Source organism: Monodelphis domestica, chromosome 1 (assembly GCF_027887165.1).
Source record: "Monodelphis domestica isolate mMonDom1 chromosome 1, mMonDom1.pri, whole genome shotgun sequence".
NCBI lineage: Eukaryota > Metazoa > Chordata > Mammalia > Didelphimorphia > Didelphidae > Monodelphis > Monodelphis domestica.
This window is the reverse complement of record NC_077227.1, coordinates 89,047,235-89,067,808: the sequence shown is the minus strand read 5'-3', so window position 1 is coordinate 89,067,808 and position 20,574 is coordinate 89,047,235.

The following is a 20,574-nucleotide window of genomic DNA, read 5'->3' as shown; positions in this document are numbered from 1 at the left end:
GAAGCAGAATGATTAATATACAGCACTCTTCCATCTTAGGTACCATGTATCATAACTTTGACAATTCCTTTTACTCATTATATAATTTTTGGTAAAATGCTGAATTTCTCTGTGCCCCATTGCTCAATCGATCCATCAATATTTATTAAACACTTTTCGTGTGCCAGACACTATGTTAAGTGCAAGGAATACAAAAGGAGGCAAAGAACTGTCTCTGCCCTCTAAGAGCTGACAATCTAGTGGGAAAAACATTCCTAAAAATGGCACTAAGGAGGCCCTGCTTCTTCCCTCTGTCCCTCTCTCATAGAGATAACTAATGAAGGTAACATGAGATTGGAAAGGGTTTTTCTAATCTGAATCATTTGAATCATTGAATTATTAAATAGAAGAGTTTGTGATCCTGAATGAAGAACTCAAAGATTGAGCCTTCACCCTAACTGTACCATCAGATAACTGGATGATTTTTGTAGTTTTCCTACTTGTAGAATGTGTGACCTTGGGCAACTCACTTTAACTCTGTTTATCTCCGTTTCTTCATCTGTAAAATGAGATGGAGAAGGAAATGTCAAACCACTTCAGCATCTTTGCTAAGAAACAATAAGAATAATGATAATAATAGCTAACATTTCTATAAAGGTTTGCAAAGCACTTTACAAATATTAACTCATTTTATCCATATAACCCTCCTTGGAGTTAGGTACTATTATTATCTACATTTTACAGATGCAAAACTAAAGGCATATGCCTTGTTGGAACTCAAAATGTTGTTAAAATTTATTTTTGCATGTAAGTTAAAAAAATAAAACATTACTAAAGGGAAAAAAAGAAAAAAGTTAAATAAGTTGACCAAGGTCACATACTTAGTATCTGGGGCCATATTTGAACCTGATGAAAGCTTCCTGATTCCAGGTCCAGTGCTCTATCTATATGGCACCACCTAGCTACTACCTAGGTAGGTTTTGACTTGACAAGTGGGAGCAGCTGAGTATCCTCTGGGACTAATTGCCACTTGAAGATGGCCCTTGGATCAGAAAAGTTGAGAACCAGTAAAGGCTTGTTGGAGGTCAGGGATCTTGTCAATTATATTGATGCCACTGGGATACAGGGAAGAGAATCTTCTACTTATACATACTGATCCAATTCACTCAGTTTCCTGAATTAGAAGTCAGATTCTCACAGTACCATCAGCTAACTATGTAGCCTTGGGGAAACCATTTAATTTCCTATGTCTCAATTTTATTTGTCTATCTGTTAAGTGGGACTGATAGGCATTGCCAAGAGGATTTAATATTCTTTATGGAGAAATGTCTTTAAAAGACAAAGTTTTATAAAGAGAAAATCATTGATCTGGAAGTCAAAAGACCTAAATTTTAGTCCTAACTTTGCTACTGGGTAGGCCTTAGTTTTCTCATCTGTAAAATGACAAGGGCTGGAATAGATAACCTCTACTTGCAGCTCTATGATCTAGGATAGATGATCTTATTAGCAATTAGCATTAGCATTATTCTTAGAACACAGGGTACTTGGTCAGGCTGAACAGAGCACAGCATATTTCAAACAAACACAACTTGATATTCTATGTAAAGGAAAGTGTGCTGGATTTTACCTCAAAAAAAAAAAACAACAATTTTGACTTCCACTTCTGCCATTTATAGCCATTTGATCTCAGACAAGTCATTTAACAACTTTGAGCCTCAGTTTCTTTATCCATAAAACAAGCATGTTGGACTAGATGACAGTTAAATAAGATCCCTTCTAGCTCCAACTTTATGAGCCTGTGATGTCATTAAAGAAGAGTTCAGGAGAAAAGATGGGTACAGAACTTGGTAAGAATGAGACCTAAACACTGGACCACTGGAATGTTCCATTGGTATCCACGTGATGTCAAGAAAATGTTAAGGAGAGTTCCAAGCTCCTTGGAAAGGTGCCAGATTTGGAAAACTTTTAGGAAAATATGGGCAAGAATTATACAAGAGGGGTAGCCATGAATATATTTCAATCAGCATCAATGAGGGGAATGTCCATATCAGTGAGATCCCACATTCATTAGAATATTAGAGTATGAACATCACCAATGGATCACTATTAATATTACTACTGTTGTTATTATTCAGTATCTAGCACATGATGGGTACTCAATAAGCATTCAACAGTAGCTGTGATAATGGGAGTCTCCTCAGTTCATTAACAATTCAGAAGACTGACTACAGCTTGAGTCAAAGAGGGAATGAACCGCAGTCAACTTCCAGCAGGCTGAGCGCAGCCGGGCTTAATACGCCTCCACTTACATATATCGATCGTTTATCTCCCCCTGTTCTCCCAGCTAGATCTATGAGAGAGGAAAAAGGAAAAAGGAGTTCAGGTTTAAACTCTTATCACTAAAGTGAGTCTCCCTCTACATTAAAAAACTATCCAGACACCGTAGCAGGAATGGGTTCAGTTCTTAGGTCATAAATTTGTGTGTGTAGAAAAAAGACTTATTGGTGAATTTAGCCGTATTTTTCGTTGAACTGGCAGTTGCTAACCATTACACCAGTATTTATTTGATTCTTAAAGAGCACAAAAGCATGGACCACAAATAAAGAAGATGGAGTAATAGTTTTTGACTGGACCACTAGCTTTAAACTTGAAATGAAGTGTCCAGTTTTGAGTTACTGTGTCCAAATGCCATTTGTACAGTTTGAAAAGTGGGGGCATTTTTCCAGCTTGTCACCATTCGCGGTAGTTCATTCCAATGAGTGATATCACAGAAGGCGCACTGCTCGGCTATCAGTACTTCACTCATGACTGGAATGTATTATATGTATTAATCTGTGCTTCCCAGTGTAATTTAGGGAGGCCCTACATTTGACACATTCTGGTACATCCTTATTTTACTGCCTTCTCCTGCAGGTAACAGTGGTTCAAAAGCTAAGCTCCTGAATGAAGTTAAAATTACATGTGCCATCTGATGGCATATGCACTCAGCTTCTTGCTACGCTATCAAAATTACCACCTCATCCTTAGAGATAGCCTTTGATGCAAATAGGATGGGATACGGGTCATCTGTTTTGGCCCTGGCCCAAACTGTGCCAGGGATAAGATGAAGTCATGAACGTGATGTGTCCCCATTCCTGCTGGTACATCTTTAATGATGAAACTATGCCAGCCAAACATGATAGGGACCTTTTCTCAAATGAAAAGTAGGAGGGGGAAGGTTGAGGGACTCCCTGAATATTTGTCAAACTGGTTTTAAGGCAGCAGAATAAAAATGTGTTTTTCCAAGCAAGGTTAGCCCTCTGTCAACAAAGAGAACACATAAAGCATTTTATAGCCATCTGGTGGCGATTATCTATTATAAACCCTCACTAGACTTAATCTAGAAATGTGGGATTTTAAGGCAACTGGAAGTGATTCTTGGTACATTATTCCTCCCAACATTTTTCCACTCTAACAAACCAGCATGTAAAAATGGTCATCATAGAGGGCAACAAAGCACAGGCTTAGTATTTAATTAAATTATGAACATTGGTGGAAAACAACTCACTCCAATTTAAAACTACCTGAAACATCACTGGGTTATTTCATTTCTGGAACAGCAATCTGCTGAGGAGCCTGGCTTCTGGTCAATTAATTCAGGGCATGTTTAAACACATTTTAGATTCCCATACTGACATTATAAAATGGCCCTTATCCTATCACATCCTAATTTTAAAGACAATGAAAAGCTGGCTATTCTGACTAGAGAGCAAGTTTTAAGGGCCCTTTTGTCTTGGATGTTAGCTTCTTCTGACCATATCCCCAGTTCTACCCTGACTGATTCAGCATCCCTGATGCCTGCCTTCCTAGGATGTCTTTTCCTTTGCCAACATGCCCCTCCCCCTACTTTGCTCTTCATTCATCTCTATTTCCAAATAAATAATCTGGAGCTGCCTATGGATTTCTTTCTCAAGTGCATTGGGGAGCAATGGACGATTCATAAATGTGGAGAGAGGTAACGCTCCACCTGCAGGCATCGTTAGGCGGCAGTGATGGGGAATGATAGAAATGATGGGAACAGTGACTGAACCCTGACCTTATTGATCGGAGCCACCTCTTTCCAGCTGAGTTTCTACAGCCCCGTCAGCTGAAAAGGAGTTTAAAGGGCAGACGTCTTCCCAGTTAAGCCAGCCTGTCATTAATAATGTTTTCATCTATGACAGTGACAAACACAGGGTACTTGAAGAGAGTTTATTAAGGTCAGTCTATAAATAAGAATTAAAATTTTTAAAATAGGTTTACACAGATGAACAGATGGATGAATAAAGTGACTGAGAAAACAATAAATATGAAAATGGACAAGAGGCTGGCAGGCCACCCCTGGAAAAAATCTCATCCGGGAAATATGGCAAAATACTCTCTGCATCTCCTTGTCCTCAGGAACCCCATTCCAATACAAACATTCTTCACCTTCAAATTTAGATTTAATGAAGCTGCTTCAGAACTTATAGGTTTGGTGAATCTGTGGCCTGACTAGAATTTTTGTTTCTAATACCTATTCTCCTATTCGATAAAAAGAATTTTCCATGACAAGTCTGTAACTGAGTGCTACTAAAATTTAAATGTCTCATCTATCCTTAGATTTAAATACAGATGGCTCTAAACTGGGAGTTTGACTCTGTGCCCAGTGGCAAGTAATCCTGGGCACCCTCCCTCCAGGTCTTTTGGAGACTAAAAACTTTTCCTATCCATCACCTTCCATCAGACTTCAACCTGAGCAGAACACTGAACTGCTCTACCCAGACCAAGATCTAGAGGTCAGAAAGGATTAAAAGTTTTTTTAAAAAGCATCATTCCCATATCAGAATGTGCCTTCCTATAATTTTCCCCTTGGAATATAAATAGCGTTTGATTCGATGTCTTGCAGACCATGCTCCAGGAACAGGTCTTCTCTTCTTCACAGCTCACTTGTGCTGGTTGACATATGCAAGAAGAACTAATAATAACTTCAATTTATATAGAACTTTACAATTTGCAAAGTGCTTTGTATTCATTATCCCACTGAAGAAGAGTAAGAAATGCCTTATATTTATATAACACTTTAAAGTTTTTTGTTTAAAGTTATTTGACCTTCATAATTACATTAAGAGATAGGAAAGGCAGGTATTATGATCATCCTTACCATTTGACAGATGAATAAACACAGGAAATCAAGGATGTTACCTGAGATCACATAGCCTGTTAGGATTTGAGCCCAGATAAGAACCCAGATGTGCTGACTCCTAGACTTGTACAATTTGCAAAAGTAGAGAAAAAGAAAAAAGAGTTCAGAGGAGTGAAAATATGGAGGAAGATGATGAGCAGGTACCTCAAGGCTGTTCAAGATGTGAAAAAAAAGTCTTATATACCAAAATATTTCTAGCACTTTGAAGATAGCTGTAAAATGGTAACAAAGTAGACTACAGAATGACTAAACGATTTGTGATACAGTATATGAATGTAAAGGAAAAAGATCATAAGATTTCAGCTAGGACTACCACTGGATATAGAAAAGGACAAAAACTTCAGAGAAATATGAGAAGACTTATATGGACTGATGCAAAGAGAGAAGTAAGCAGAACTAAGAGAAATGAACTCCACAAGAAGAATAAATGAAGCCATATGCTCTGTAACTATAATGATCCATCTTGGCAAAAGAAATAAGATAAAGAAGTACATCTCCCTTGTTCCACAAGAGAAACAGAGGACTATTGGGACATGGAATAATAATGTTAATCAATAAGTCAGTTGATTTGACTTAACTTTTTTGTCTTTGTTGCAAAGTAATGTACACTGAGGTTTGGGAGAAGACAGAAAAAAATGGTATATTTTAAAACGACTCATGAAATGAAAATCATCAGTAAAACTTTTAAAAAGTGGAGGAAGGGCTAATTAATGTAGTAAAATCTGGCTTATATGGTGTTCTATCATATAGAAATCTCTATTAATCAGCATTTCTCCATATCTACAATACAATGATAATTGATATAAAAGGTTGATTGGGAGACCTCAAAGTGCCTTCTGAAGTATCAAAAAAACCATTATTTGTTGATTACAAATTTGCTATTGTTAAGTTTATTTTACTGTGGTTGGATTTGGGGAAAAGGACAAAAAATACTCTGTAGTAACCATTATTTAACCAGAACATTTAATCAACCACACCCCCATTTCCTAATTGTTGCAGATAATAAATAAATGAATGAATGAATGAATGGACAAATAAACAAATAAGAGAAACTGGAATTTATTTAGTACTCTAAGTTTGAAGTGTTTTACAAATATTATCCTATTTTATCCTCACAACAACCTTAGATGGTCAGTGTTATTGTTGTTCCTATTTTATAGATGAAGAAATTGATGCAGAGAAAGGTTAAGTAACTTGCCTAGGGTCACACAGTATGCTAGATTGAGGCTAGATTTTAACTCCAGTCTTCCTGAACCCAGGTCCAGAGCTCTGTTATACTCTAAATTTCCTTTTAGTTTTCTTCTCACAATTATCAGAGCTAATGACAGAAATGGGATTTGAATTCCATTATTGTCTTTTTTAAAATAACCCTTTCTAGGGCAGCTGAGTGTCTCAGTGGATTGAGAGCCAGGCACAGAGATGGGAGGGCCTAAGTTCAAATCTGACTTCAGACACTTCCCAGAGGTGTGACTTTGGGCAAGTCAACTAACCCCCTATTGCCTAGCCCTTACCACTCTTCTATCTTGGAATCAATAGATAGTATTGGTTCCAAGGCAGAAGAGTGCTGAGGGCTCAGCAATGGGGGTCAATTGACTTGCCCAGGGCTGCACAGGTAGGACATGTCTTAACACAAATTTGAACCCAGGACCTCCCTTATCTAGATCTGGTTCTCTATCCACTGAGCTACCTCATTGCCCCATTCCCTGTTATTGTTTTAACATGTTGTGGGAGCCCAACATGGACTAGGCTCTGGATAGGACTCTTATTGTCACATCCAGGCCACCTACATTAGATAAAAAGGGTTAGCTGGACAGGATGACCTGTATGAAACAAGTATGGGAAATTCAAAGCCATCATTAATGCTTCTGGGTGGCTATTGAGAGAGAGAGAAAGAGAGAGAGAGAGAGAGAGAGAGAGAGAGAGAGAGAGAGAGAGAGAGAGAGAGAGAGAGAGAGAGAGAGAGAGAGAGAGAGATTCAAGAAGAGAAGCATGTGGAAGAGCAAAAGTCAGAACCCAGAGAGGATAGGTAAGTTCAGCACTTGGGAAAAGGAGCTAAAAGCAGGAAGTGATTCAAGGAAGTTTCAAGATAGTTTCAGGGGTCGTGGAAGCCAAAGATAAATCACACTAGCAGGGAAATGCCTTGAGAACTGAATGGCAATTTTGAGATACTCAGAGCATGCCCTGATAATGATTCTTTTTATCCTGGTTTCCTGGATATGTTCCTATTGACACCTTAATAGGGAAAGGTTAAGAAAGAAAGAAAGAAAGAAAGAAAGAAAGAAAGAAAGAAAGAAAGAAAGAAAGAAAGAAAGAAAGAAAGAAAGAAAGAAAGAAAGAAAGGAAGGAAGGAAGGAAGGAAGGAAGGAAGGAAGGAAGGAAGGAAGGAAGGAAGGAAGGAAGGAAGGAAGGAAGGAAGAAAGAAAGAAAGGAAGGAAGGAAGGAAGGAAGAAAGAAAGAAAGAAAGGAAGGAAGGAAGGAAGGAAGGAAGGAAGGAAGGAAGGAAGGAAGGAAGGAAGGAAGGAAGGAAGGAAGGAAGGAAGGAAGGAAGGAAGGAAGGAAGGAAGAAAGGAAGAAAGGAAGAAAGGAAGGAAGAAAGGAAGGAAGGAAGAAAGAAAGGAAGAAAGGAAGAAAGGAAGAAAGGAAGAAAGGAAGAAAGGAAGAAAGAAAGAAAGAAAGAAAGAAAGAAAGAAAGAAAGAAAGAAAGAAAGAAAGAAAGAAAGAAAGAAAGAAAGAAAGAAAGAAAGAAAGGAAGGAAGGAAGGAAGAAAGGAACGAAGGAACGAAGGAACGAAGGAAGAACAATTTTAGCAAAGTTGCAGGATACAAAATAACCCCACATAAATCATCAGCATTTCTATATACTTCCAACTCATCCCAGCAGCAAGAGTTAGAAAGAGAAATTCCCTTTCAAATCATCATAGACAATATAAACTACTTAGGAAACTATCTGCCAAGACAAACACAGGAACTATATGAAGACAACTACAAAACACTCTTCACACAATTAAAACTAGATTTAAATAATTGGAAAAACATTAATTGCTCATAGGTAGGACAAGCTAACATAATAAAAATGACAATCCTACCCAAATTAATTTACTTTTTTAGTGCCATATCCATCAAACGACCAAAAAACTTTTTTACTGAATTAAAAAAAAAACAATAACAAAGTTTAATTTGGAAAAACAAAAGATCAAGAATATCAAGGGAAATAATGAAAAAAATGTGAAGGAAGGTACCAGATCTTAAAATGTACTATAAAGCAGTGGTCATCAAAACAGTATGGTACTAGCTAAGAGACAGAAGGAAGGATCAGTGGAATTGACTTGGGGTAAGTGACCTCAGCAAGACAGTATGATAAACCCAAAGATTCCAACTTTTGGGACAAAAATCCACTATTTAACAAAAACTGCTGGGAAAATTAGAAAACAGTATGGGAGAGATTAGGCTTGGATCAACACCTCATACTCTATACCAAGATAAACTCAGAATGAGTGAATGACCTGAATATAAAAAAGGAAATTATAAGTAAATTAGATAATCACAGAATAGTATACTTGCCAGATCGTTGGGAAAGGAAAGATTTTAAGACCAAGCAAGAATCATAAAATATTACAAAATGTAAAATAAATCATTTTGATTAAATTAAATTTAAAAGCGTTTGTAATAATCAAAACCAATGCAATCAAAATTAGAAGGGAAGCAACAAATTGGAAAACAATATAACAAAAACCTCTGACAAAGGTCAAATTACTCAAATTTATAAGGAGCTAAATCAATTGTCCAAAAAAATCAAGCCATTCTCCAATTGAAAAATGGGCAAGGGACATGAATAGGCAATTTTCAGTAAAAGAAATCAAAACTATTAATAAGCACATGAGAAAATGTTCTAAATCTCTCAGAATCAAAGAGATGGAAATCAAAACAACTCTGAAGTATCACCTCACACCTAGCAGATTGGCTAACATGACAGCAAAGGACAGTAATAAATGTTGGAGGGGATTTGGCAAAATTGGGACATTAATGCATTATTGGTGGGGTTGTGAATTGATCCAACCATTCTGGAGGGCAATTTGGAACTATGCCCAAAGGGCAATAAAAGACTGTCTGCCCTTTGATCCAGCCATAGCACTGCTGCATTCGTACCCCAAAGAAATAATAAGGGACTTGAACAAGAATATTCATAGCCGCACTGTTTGTGGTGGCAAAAAAAATTAGAAAAAGAGGAGATGCTCTCCAATTGGGGAATGGCTGAACAAATTGTGGTATATGCTGGTGATGGCATACTATTTGGGCTAAAAGGAATAATTAACAGGAGGGATTCTATGTGAACTGGAATGACCTCTAGGAAATGCGACAGAGTGAAAGGAGCAGAACCAAGAAAACAATGTACACAGAGATTGATACACTGTGGTAAAATTGAATGTAATGTACTTCTCTACTAGTAGCAATGCAATGATCCAGAACAATTCAGAGGGGCATATGAGAAAGAACACTATCCACATCCAGAGGAAGAACTGTGGGAAAAGAAACACAGAAGAAAAATAACTGCTTGATCACACGGGTTGATGGGGATATGATTGGGGATGTAGGCTCTAAACTATTTCCCTTAGTGCAAATATCAATAATATGGAAATAGTTCTTGATCGATGACACATGTTAAACCCAGTGGAATTATGTGTCAGATTTGGGAGGGGGGGGTGAGAGGTGGGGAGGGAAAAAACATGAGTCTTGTAACCATGGAAAAATATTCTAAATCATCTAATTAAAAAAATTTTTCAAGGAAAGAAAGAAACAAACAAACAAAGAAAAATTCTACACATCAAAAACAAATGATAGCCATACTCCCAAAATGCATGCATGTCTGAAGTTAAGAAACCACCTTCCTGTTATAGCCGATCCTTTTCCCTGCTCCAGATTCTACACCCCATTCTCAGAGAAGCACATTAGGAAAAATGGAAAAAAAAAAAGGATTAGAATTGGTATGTCCTAGAGGATAGCTCAGACTCCAGGGCAATTATCTAAATGAGAAATCATTGCAAATAACTTGCATGACAAAAACCTGGTTCTGGCTCCTTCTCCCCATGGTGGCCTCATGGCTAATACTCAACACAGGCCTGGGGGAGAACGGCAGCTCAGAAGCTTGAAAGACAGCCAATGCTTGAGAAGCCCAAACTGTCATTTGAAAATTTCCCTCTGTGTGAATCTTTTAAATTCCCCATTTCCCCTTGTAAGTAAAGCTATCAATTTCCCAGTGAGTTCTGTGTTCCCTATTCTCTTCCCCAAATAGGGCTGATGCCCATTCCCTCCCACATTCACCTCCACCCGAGTCTGGCTTTTAACTTAGCCAGTATCTTGGGAAGAACTTTGTCTTATCTAATAAATGGCCTCTCATGAAAATAAAATCTGAGCAAAAAAAAAAAAAAACCAAGCTAGAGCTGACTTGGAAAGGGTTTGGAAGTCACCCAACACTCAGCACTTAACTGAAGCCAGGCTAGCTCAAAACAAAGCTGTGAAGTGGGATGAGATCCATTTTTAGTTCTGTCCAGCTGACACAATCCTCTTCTTTTTATCCTTTCACTACCAACAGAGCCTTCTCCCTACCAACTCAAGTTCCTTATCCATAAAATCATAGGGTTAGAGCTGGAAGGGACCTTAGAGATCATCTTATTGCAGGGTTCTTAGCCATTTTTTGTCCTGAATCCCTTTGATAGACTGGTTAAGCCTATGAACTCTCCTCAGAATAATGTTGAAGAATACCTAAACTAAAATATGTAGGATTATAATGGAAAACAATAAATTAAAATGCTATTATAAATTTTTTTCAGGAATTTATGGTCCCCAGATTAAGAACTAAAAATTCAGTTCCCTTGTTTTACAAATCAAGAAAATGAGAAAACCAGTAAGTGACTTTTCCAAAGTCTTAATTAGGGTAGGTTTGCCTTCGCTACAATTTATGCTTTGGGCTTTCTCAAAATTCCCCTCAGACTCTTTCAAAATTTTCACTTCCATGATTTTAATAAAAAATAAACTAAAGTGATCCTTAGATGACATGTTGATGTGCCACCTTTTTCAAATAACAAGTTTACACATTCAAAAGAACCTTCTGGAAACTGTGCAATAACCTAATAAGGTTCTAATTTCCTGCTCTGTGACTGGTTGCTAGTGAAAATGTTTGAGCACAGGAAAATTTTGGATGATCTCAAAGCATACCTAAGTTGACCAACTCTCCTTTGACAACTTAGATTTTGATCAAGCCTAAAACAAAAATGCTTTTCACTCAGCCTCAGCCCCTCGGTTCTCTCCTGGTGGTTATGGATTAACCATATTTAGACAAAATGTCGCTATCACTGAATTCCATGTTAATTATAACAAATTCTATAACTGGAAAAATTGGGCCCAAAGGAACATAAACCTAGGAAAATCTCACTCATGTCCAAAACACATTTCTAAGGAAGAAAGAAAATGCATTTTTATCTTTATTTTTAATTTGAAATTTCTCTTTGTAGAAGGAATTCTCAGCCTTGGCCCTTGAGCAATCTGGTGAAGACTATGCACCTTTTCTCAAAAGTGTTCCCCAACCCTTCTTAACCCATTGTTTTCTCTCTTTTAATTATTTCTTAGTTATCTTTCTTAGTTATTTATTATTTAGTTCTTATTTCTTAGTTTAATTATTTCTTAGTACATGCTTAGTATAAATTCATTTGCATGTTGCCCCCCCCATTAGACTGTGACTTCATTGAAGGAATGGACTGTCTTTTGTGCCTTGTGTACCCAGCATTTATTACAAGTGGCTGACACATTAAAGACATTTCATGAATGTTAATTAATTGATTAATGTTTTTAAATATATAAAGCAAAATAGCTAGGTGTCACAGAGGATAGAAAACTAGATGCAGAATCAGGATAATCTTGAGTCCAAATCCTACCTTTAGATATTCCAAAGCTGGGGACTATGGACAAGTTACAACCTCTGCCTGTTTCAGTTTCTTCATCTGTAAAATGGAAATAATAATAACTTCTTCCTGGGGTTGTTGTAAAACCAAAATTATATTTGTAAAGCACTGTGTAAACCCTAAAGGGCTATAAAAATACTAGCTATCATTACACTGAAATACAATTATCAAAACATTTTAGTTAAAAAACAAGATCATGGGTTCCAGATTTAGAACTCTTACTTCAGAAAGAGCCAGGACTCATTAGAAAAACCTACTTCTTAGGGAATTAAAGAAATAGCAAGCATTATTCCAGATTCCTTCCAAACAGATTTTCAAGTCCAAGTTGCCCAAGTATGAAGAAAGATAAGGAAAAGGAATGTGGACCAGAGGGGTTTCCCACTTTTCATCGTTGTTCAGTCATTTCAGTCATTTCCAATTCTTTGTGATCCCATCTGGAATTTTCTTAGCAAAGATACTGAAATGGTTTGCCATTTCCTTCTCCAGCTCATTTGACAGATGAGGAACTGAGGCAAACTAGGTTAAATGACTTAACGTGTGCATCACATAACTAATATGTAAGTGTCTGAGGCCATATTTGATCTCAGGAAGATGACTCTTCCTGACTTTACACCTGGTGCTCTCTTCATTGTCATCTAACAATGAGAGAAGGCAGTGTACTATACATATGATAGTGAAATCTGTCTGACTCTTCCTGGCCAATTTGTCTGAGAGAAATTTGGATTCCTAGAAGTTTTAGGAAAACAGAATTATGGCTTCTCTATTCAGAAGCAAACAAAAGAAGTATTGGCATGAGTATTGGTTCTTTTTAGAGACTCAAATCTCTTTGAATTCTTTGAGCAAACAGGAGCTTAGGGCACACTTACAAATATTTAAGGAAGAGAATAAAGCTTCTAATTATGTACTATTAAATTTATATTAAATCCCAAACAAAGAGTCATCCCAATACATTCTGGTACCCCTGATTTTACTTAACCTCTGAGTGTTTGTTACCAGGGCTGTTGGCCTCATTACAGATGTTTATTGAATTCCATTGACTAGACTGAGCATGAGAATCAAAACTAGAAGGGACATGGATCATGCCCCCATTTAAACATTTCAGAACCAAATTTCAATGGAATCATAGCACCATAGAACAAAAGAGCTAAAGGAGACCAGAAAGGGCCTTGTATTTGAAGTCAGAGGACCTGGCTCAAATCTCAGTTCAGCCACTTACTAATTATTTGATCTTTAGTTAACTTGATCAGCCTTTTTGGATTTCAGTTTCCTCATCTGTAAAAAGAGGCAATTGAATGAAATGACTCTTCCAGGCATAAATGAATGATCATTTGATCCAATGCCTGCATTTACAAATGAGGATACTGAGGCCCTGGGAAGAGAATGACTTGGCTAAGTCTACATTGTTAGTTATGTTGGAGTTAGGACTAGAATCTGGGTCTCCTAGCTCCAGTTTTAATCACATCATATTTCACAATTGTATGGGTGTTGAGGAAGGACTAGCACCTTTAGTGTGAAAGCTTTTCAAACCCTTTTCAGAGCTGTTTATCCCTTTGGTACCACCTGGTACTCAAATCTCACCAAGAAGTTATAGTCCGTGCAGCAGCCACAGCTCAGGAAATCATCTCAGCAGTTGGACTAAACCAGACTGAGAGTAACTGTGAAGATTAAATTTAACACTCCCCTAATTATAACAATGAAATTAATTAACTCTCCCCTGATTGTGAAGACTAAATTGTAACCCTGCCTATTTTTTAGATATAATCACCAAAAGTGTGAATACCCTACTTGCAGTAGTGGGGAGATCTGCCCATTTTTTAGATTTAATCACCAAAGGTGTAAACACCCCATTTCCCACATTAAGTGGGAGGTCTGTGGCACATGTGTGAAAATAGTTGGTGATGAATCAAAATCAACTGACTGCCCCTGGGCAGTCCTAAAAGCAAAAGCGTCAACTGTGATTGGTAGATGTAAAAATTGGGTGAAGTGATGCAAAAGAAAGTGCCTTTAAAAGAGAGTAACAACTGCCTGAGTGCAGTTCAACTTGGAACTCTCACTTGGAGTGGAACCTCCTGTGTGAGAGAGTTCTACTGGGAGCTCTACTGGGAGTTCAACTTGGAGAGGAGACTGATAAAGAATCTGCTGACTGGACTGACATGTGGTGAGTGAAAAGCTGACTCTTAACTGCTGTGTTTTGTTTTTTTCTGAAGAGACGGGCTTCAGGAAAGACCTATCTTTTTGAGAGACTTCCCTGGGTCGTAGGCTTTGCCGAGGCTGGCTGAAACTAACTCTCCTTGCCCAGGGGGCCGGGAGTAAGTTATTTAGTGCTTAGGCTAGATATCTTACCCTACCCTCTCTCTGATTTCCTTTTTCATTCTGCTCTATATTTTGTAAATAAATTGTAAAATAAATCTCTTTGGAATTAATAAAATTCCTGGCGATCACTCTTAAATAATCCAGTCCAACTCTTTAAAAAATAAACCCCTTTTTACCCTCACAGGGTAACTGATGGTCTACACATCAACTAGTGAGTTAGAGGGATATCTATGCCACCATTGGTGAAATGGACAGATGAGAATTTCAGGATTTAATTCCAAATTTTGGCAGCTATGAAGGCAACTGAAGCAAGTGCTATTTAGCACTTAGAGCTTGGTCAGGCATTAAAGATGCCATGGTTATCCATAGTATCCAAGGCCATTGCCAGGCATCCTGACTATTGTCTTGCCATTGGCCTTGAGTGACTGGAAAGGGGAGTCTGATGACTTTGTACAACTCCTCCACTTAAATCCAATTCATACACAAGTCAAGACATCATCCCTTGATATCAATGGTCTTCTTCAAAAAGGACAGTCAGAGCCTAGCACAATATTTTATACTAAGCACTTAATAAAGGAATGTGTTTAAATTAAATTGAATTGTTCTGCTACTGCCTCTAAAATGACTAAGGATTATAAGAATTTTCTAAGCCTTGAGGTTTCTGCCCAGTGGTTCTGTCAACAGTTTATTTCAGAGGATAAAAATTCATTGTGGCCTTGCTTGAGAAGAAAGAGTGATCCTAGAAGAATAGACTTTAAGTTCTTTAAGATCATCTAATTCATCCAATGACATTTTAATCAGTTCTAACTGAAAAGGGGAGTTCTCCCCTGGCCACCCTTTAAAAATCTTTAATTGTTTAAATTTTTTGTCACACTTTAAAGTTTCATTATTTTTAAGTAATCCAATTTTACGGACATTGCTTTTCTAATGTGACCTAATTATGGGGGATGTTTTGGAAAAGAAACAGCATACATATTAAAGAAGTTCCACATCCTTAGCAAAGAGGTTTCCACAAAGTTTCCTAGTGATTTTTCCATCATTACACATCCTAATTATATGTATCTGTACTAGTAAGTGTGAAAATGCTTTGTTACAAATAATTAAATTAAACATAATCCAAACCACTCTGGGAAGACACAAACCTTGCAAAAAAGCACCAAAATTAACAATTTGGGACTAAATCCTCCAAGTCTGCAATTCATCCCTCAAATTTGGGACTTAACAAGTTTTCTAATAACATAATTACCTTTGAATCCTACCACTGTCAAAAACAGGTTTGGTGACCTTGAGCTATTCATTTGGCCTTGATAAACCTCAGTTTTTCTTCCCATAAAATAGAGAAATTGGAGTAAATTATATCTCTGGTATTTTTCAGCTCTAGTATCTATAAATTTATGACTCTTGATCACTCTCTAAGAAACTGCCTACAAATTCATTTACTGGTATTCTAGCTAACAGTGCAGTCTTTTGTCTTCAATGTTTTGACTTAAGAAACTGAGGTTCCTGAAAGCATGTTCCATGTTTCTCTCAGGCTGTATCCTTAAAGCCCACCTACTTCCTTCTCTTATTGGTCAGTCCCACATGGGGCTGCCATTTTGTGGTAGGTTCCAGGCTGGCCTTCATTCCTTTCTCTAACCTGGCATCTGGAGTTCAAAACCAGGGCTCTGACTCTATCTCATCCTAGAACTTCCCTCAGTGCCTGGAACCTCCTCACTATGGAATATCCAACTATCTATCTCTAAAATCTCTCATATTCCTCTATAAGACTTTCTTCCTTCTCCCACTAGTTTGTTCCTCTTGGGGCTTCCATTTTGTGAAGAGGTACAATTTGGCCTTTATTCTCCTTTTCTGACCTAGTCTGGCTTCAAGATTTCAAATCCATGATCCTGCACCATGTACCTTCATCAACTCCTCCATACCACCTTCCTCCCCTCAGCTCCCTTATGTGAATTATCTCCTCCAATTGTTTTACAATGTAACTTCCTTGATGGCAGGAGGAAACACTCTTTTTACTTCAATTTGTATTCTCAGTGCTTGATATAGTGTCTAGCCCACAGAAACCCCTTTATAAATGCTTCCTTCATACTTCCTTCCTTCATGTTCCCAATCCTACCAACCCTACTCCCATTAATACACATACAAACCATTTAATTTTTGTCTTAAAGGCAGAAGTAGTGATCCAAATTGGTCAAGTAATTGGTTATTGACTAAATTAAATCAACTTTTTAATAAAGTTGGTTGATAGTTTATTGAAAAATCATGATAATCAGGCACAAATGTGATGATCACTAAAATTCCTTCCAGTTCTCAGATTCTAATCCAAATCATGAGTGTAGGCAAATATCACTGATTAGGTAGACTGACATGAATACTATTTGAAACTACTGGTATCATGATGACTTATTTTAAAAACATAACTAGAAATTTAGACTTTAACCTTGAAGACCACTGAGTCCAATCCTCTCATTTTACAAATGAGGAAATTGAGTTCAGAAAGGAGAAAGGACTTGACCAACAACACACTGACCAGGTGGGACAGTCAATGATTATTTCTAGCACATTTCTCCATGAGCATTTCATTTTAGTTTTGACTCTCATCCATCTGGAAGTCATTGTGTTGTCACCAGATCTCAGCCTATGTGAACATCTAAGTCAAGGTCTCAGGAGAAAGTCTCTTTTTACAAAATCTGTCATGGATTTCTCTTCTTGTGTGAACAAAACTCAGCTTAGTTGTCTCTGCAATGATATTATGGCCTTAAAAGCTAAAACACATGTAAGTATATATGGCTATTATTATTATTGTCATAATTATTAATGTACCTGAAATATCTTTATCATGCTGATTGCCTCAGTTTTTTTAACTCAATACCTTCCCAGTCCTTCAGTTACCTCTCCCCTCTGATTGGAGGGCTAGAAGGTGGAGCATTTAATTCCTCCCAAAGTTTTCCGTTATGGAGAGATGGGATGTAAACTTTCCAGCTAATTGTCCTCTTTCCTTCAGCAGTTCTGTTTGGTTTTGACTCCAAAGAACATCATGTCTTCTCCCCTTAATCCCCTTTTCATCCTTCTTTTGGGTATTGTCTTCCCCTATTAGATTGTAAGCTCCTTAAGGACAAACATTATTTTTATTTTTCTGATTTGTTTCCCCAGAATTTAGCAAGTGCAAAGCATAAAGTAGGTGCTTAATAAATATTTATTGAGTTGAATTTATTAAGTATAGTTTATGAATGAGAAAAAAGACAGCAACAGGAAAAATACTTCCTTATTTTTGAAGAAAGGCTGCTGGTTAGAGAGGATTCTAGGGGCAGTTTATTGGAATGGAAAGATCTAGGAATGAGAGGACCTGCATCCTGGTTCTGCTATTTATTTGTTTTATGTCAATGTAGGAAAGCCATTTAAACTTCAGTTTCTTAATCTGTGAAGAGGGGATATTACTTGTCCTACATACATCATGGGGCTGTTGAAGAGCTAGAAGTAATCTTAGAAGTCATCTAGTCAAATGTCTCATTTTACAGATGAGGAAACTGAGGCTTAGATATGAGAACTGACTTGTGCAATGTTACACAAGTAGTTAATGGCAAAGGTGAAATTCAAACCTAGTGCCTCTGATTGCCAAATTGGTCTTTCCATGATATCTACATAAAGAATGTGAAAGTACTTTGTAAACATCTCTGAACAAATGCGAGTTCCTCGTATTTTAAAAAAATTAATCTTTTCATATGCCATTTTGTTGATTGTTGTAACATGTTTCTGAAATACATATGACATAAAAATAAGTTAAAATTGCTTTGAAATTTTAAAAAGAATTTTCTAATGATACCATCACCTCTGTATTAATTCAAGATATCCTAAAGCAGACATTCTTAAACTTATTTGTGGCATGGACTCTTTTGGTAATCTTGTACTGGACTCTTGCTCAGAATAATATTTTTAAATGCATAAGATAAAACACATAAGACTACAAAGAAAATTAATTTTACTTATAGCTATAAAACTATTTTAAACCAAATTTATATACCCCTTAGGTTAAAAAAAAAACAAAAAACCCTGGCCTAGAGTATCACCAAAGCAGGATTGAGAATCATTAAGCTAAAAGATGACAGAATAGATCACTTTAGAAACTCTGGGAACTGAGTCAAGGTAAAAGAAATTGATTGTTCCAGCTGATAAAAAGAAAGCAAAAAGTTGAATATATCACTTCATTTCTGTGGGCCTCAGTAAAATGAAGAGGTTGATGGCAAAGTGGCAAAGAAGCCTGCCTTGAAGGTGGAAAGACCTGAGTTCAAGTCCTACCTCTCCCAAATACTAGCCACCTAGTCCTGAACAAATCATTTAACTTTTCACTACTCCAGGCCACTCTTTCAAGCTATAAATTATGGAGCAATTCCTGATCTGAATTAGAAAAGAGACGAGATCACAGGTCCAGTTTTATGGGGAAAAAAACAGAAAACAAATAAGGAAATTGTATTAAAAATCTGTAAGGTCCCTTCCAGGTCTAAATCTCTGATTTTCTGAACCTAGCCAAGATCAATTCTTCCATTAGAAAGGGAGCTGTGGAATGCCAGTCTTGCATAAGAGTGTGTGATGGACCATTTGGAAAACAAGGCTTCGAACTAATGTCTTGGCTCACTGCTTTTCTTCACAGGTACCTGCAACTGACAAGTGATGCATTGTTCTAGGACTAATCATGCTCTCCACCCCAGAAAGAGCTGCATTTCTGAATAGCAGATTCCTTTTGGGAATGCTTCTGGACAAAAGATACTGTTGTTCATGATGGAAATTGTTGTTGCTATTTACTGTACATCTGTCATTCATTTCCTTCCCCAAATCAGCTTTAAGAACTCCGCAGAAAGATTGGTATGATTAGCCCAGGGCTCTCCCTGGAGTGCCTATTTCTCCAAGTCAGAAATGCACCTTTGGATTTCAAGAGTTTAGACCAACCTGTTTAAAGGAAGATGTGTTCTTCCAAATCTTCGTTCAATCTGACAACAGAGATAGAAATGTTACAATTCTAACTGAGAGAGAGGGAAAAAAAAAACCTCCCACAAAATTCCTAGTGGGGCAGAAGTGAAAATTCACTCATCAACTATTGTGTTTAAATTATTTGAAAATATACTGCATCTGTTTAATGTTTAAAGCAAAAGAAAGTAAGAAAGTAACCGAGCATGAGATAGCTTTCAATAAATAATCATGGAATAAATAGGGAAATACGCAAGGGAGCCCTGGAAATGCACGAGTAGTTTGGTACCAATAAAATGCAAAGGATAAAAATAAAATACAATCCAGCTACAAAAGTATTTATATAAATCATGAAAATGTAAGAAAAGAAAAAGAGCCAGCTGCCCCAGCACACATTGGGAACAAGGTATTATGAGAAATATCAGGCTGCCACCAAAGACTGCATTAGGAGCTAGGAAGTAACGAACATGATTGCATTGTAGTTTTTCCAAGGGTGAAATTTACAAACGATTTACTGTAAATGTTTACCCAGTGTACAATAGAGAAATGTGATCAGTGGTAATTTATCTTAAAATTTTCGTGCCTGGTGCTACATTCTTATTTGTTCTCTGTGATTCCACTTGAGGATGGGACATAACTGGGGATTTTAAGCATGTTTTTGTGTATTCCTTTCTTCTCCCTTACTTAAGACCACAAGACAGACTTGTGTTTTTGGTGCTGCTATGGGAAAACACTGACAACTGGTCCTGAAGAGAATAGTTAAGTAATAGATTAAATTTCCTAAATCAGTAATTTATGGTTTAATTTTTAGCATCTTCAGGGAAAGGAAATATGCTCTGTTCAAGACAGTCCAACCAGTTAAGGAAAAATATAGGTTTTCTATATTTCTGTTGGGGAAAAAAATAATACCACATATTTTTATAGTGCTTTAAGTTAGAAAGCCTTCTCCTTCCAACAGGCCATCAGAGTTATTAGTATTGCAAGGATTTTGATTCCCATTTTACAGATCAGCTATCTGAGAGGTTGTCATTTGCCTATCAACAGTCACCAAAGTCAACATTCAAACCCAGCTTTCCTGTTTCCTTATCTAGCACTTTCTCTCACCACACCATATTCTCTCACAGTGAAAGGGTGAAAATGGTCCTATTGGATATTTCTAGTCTTT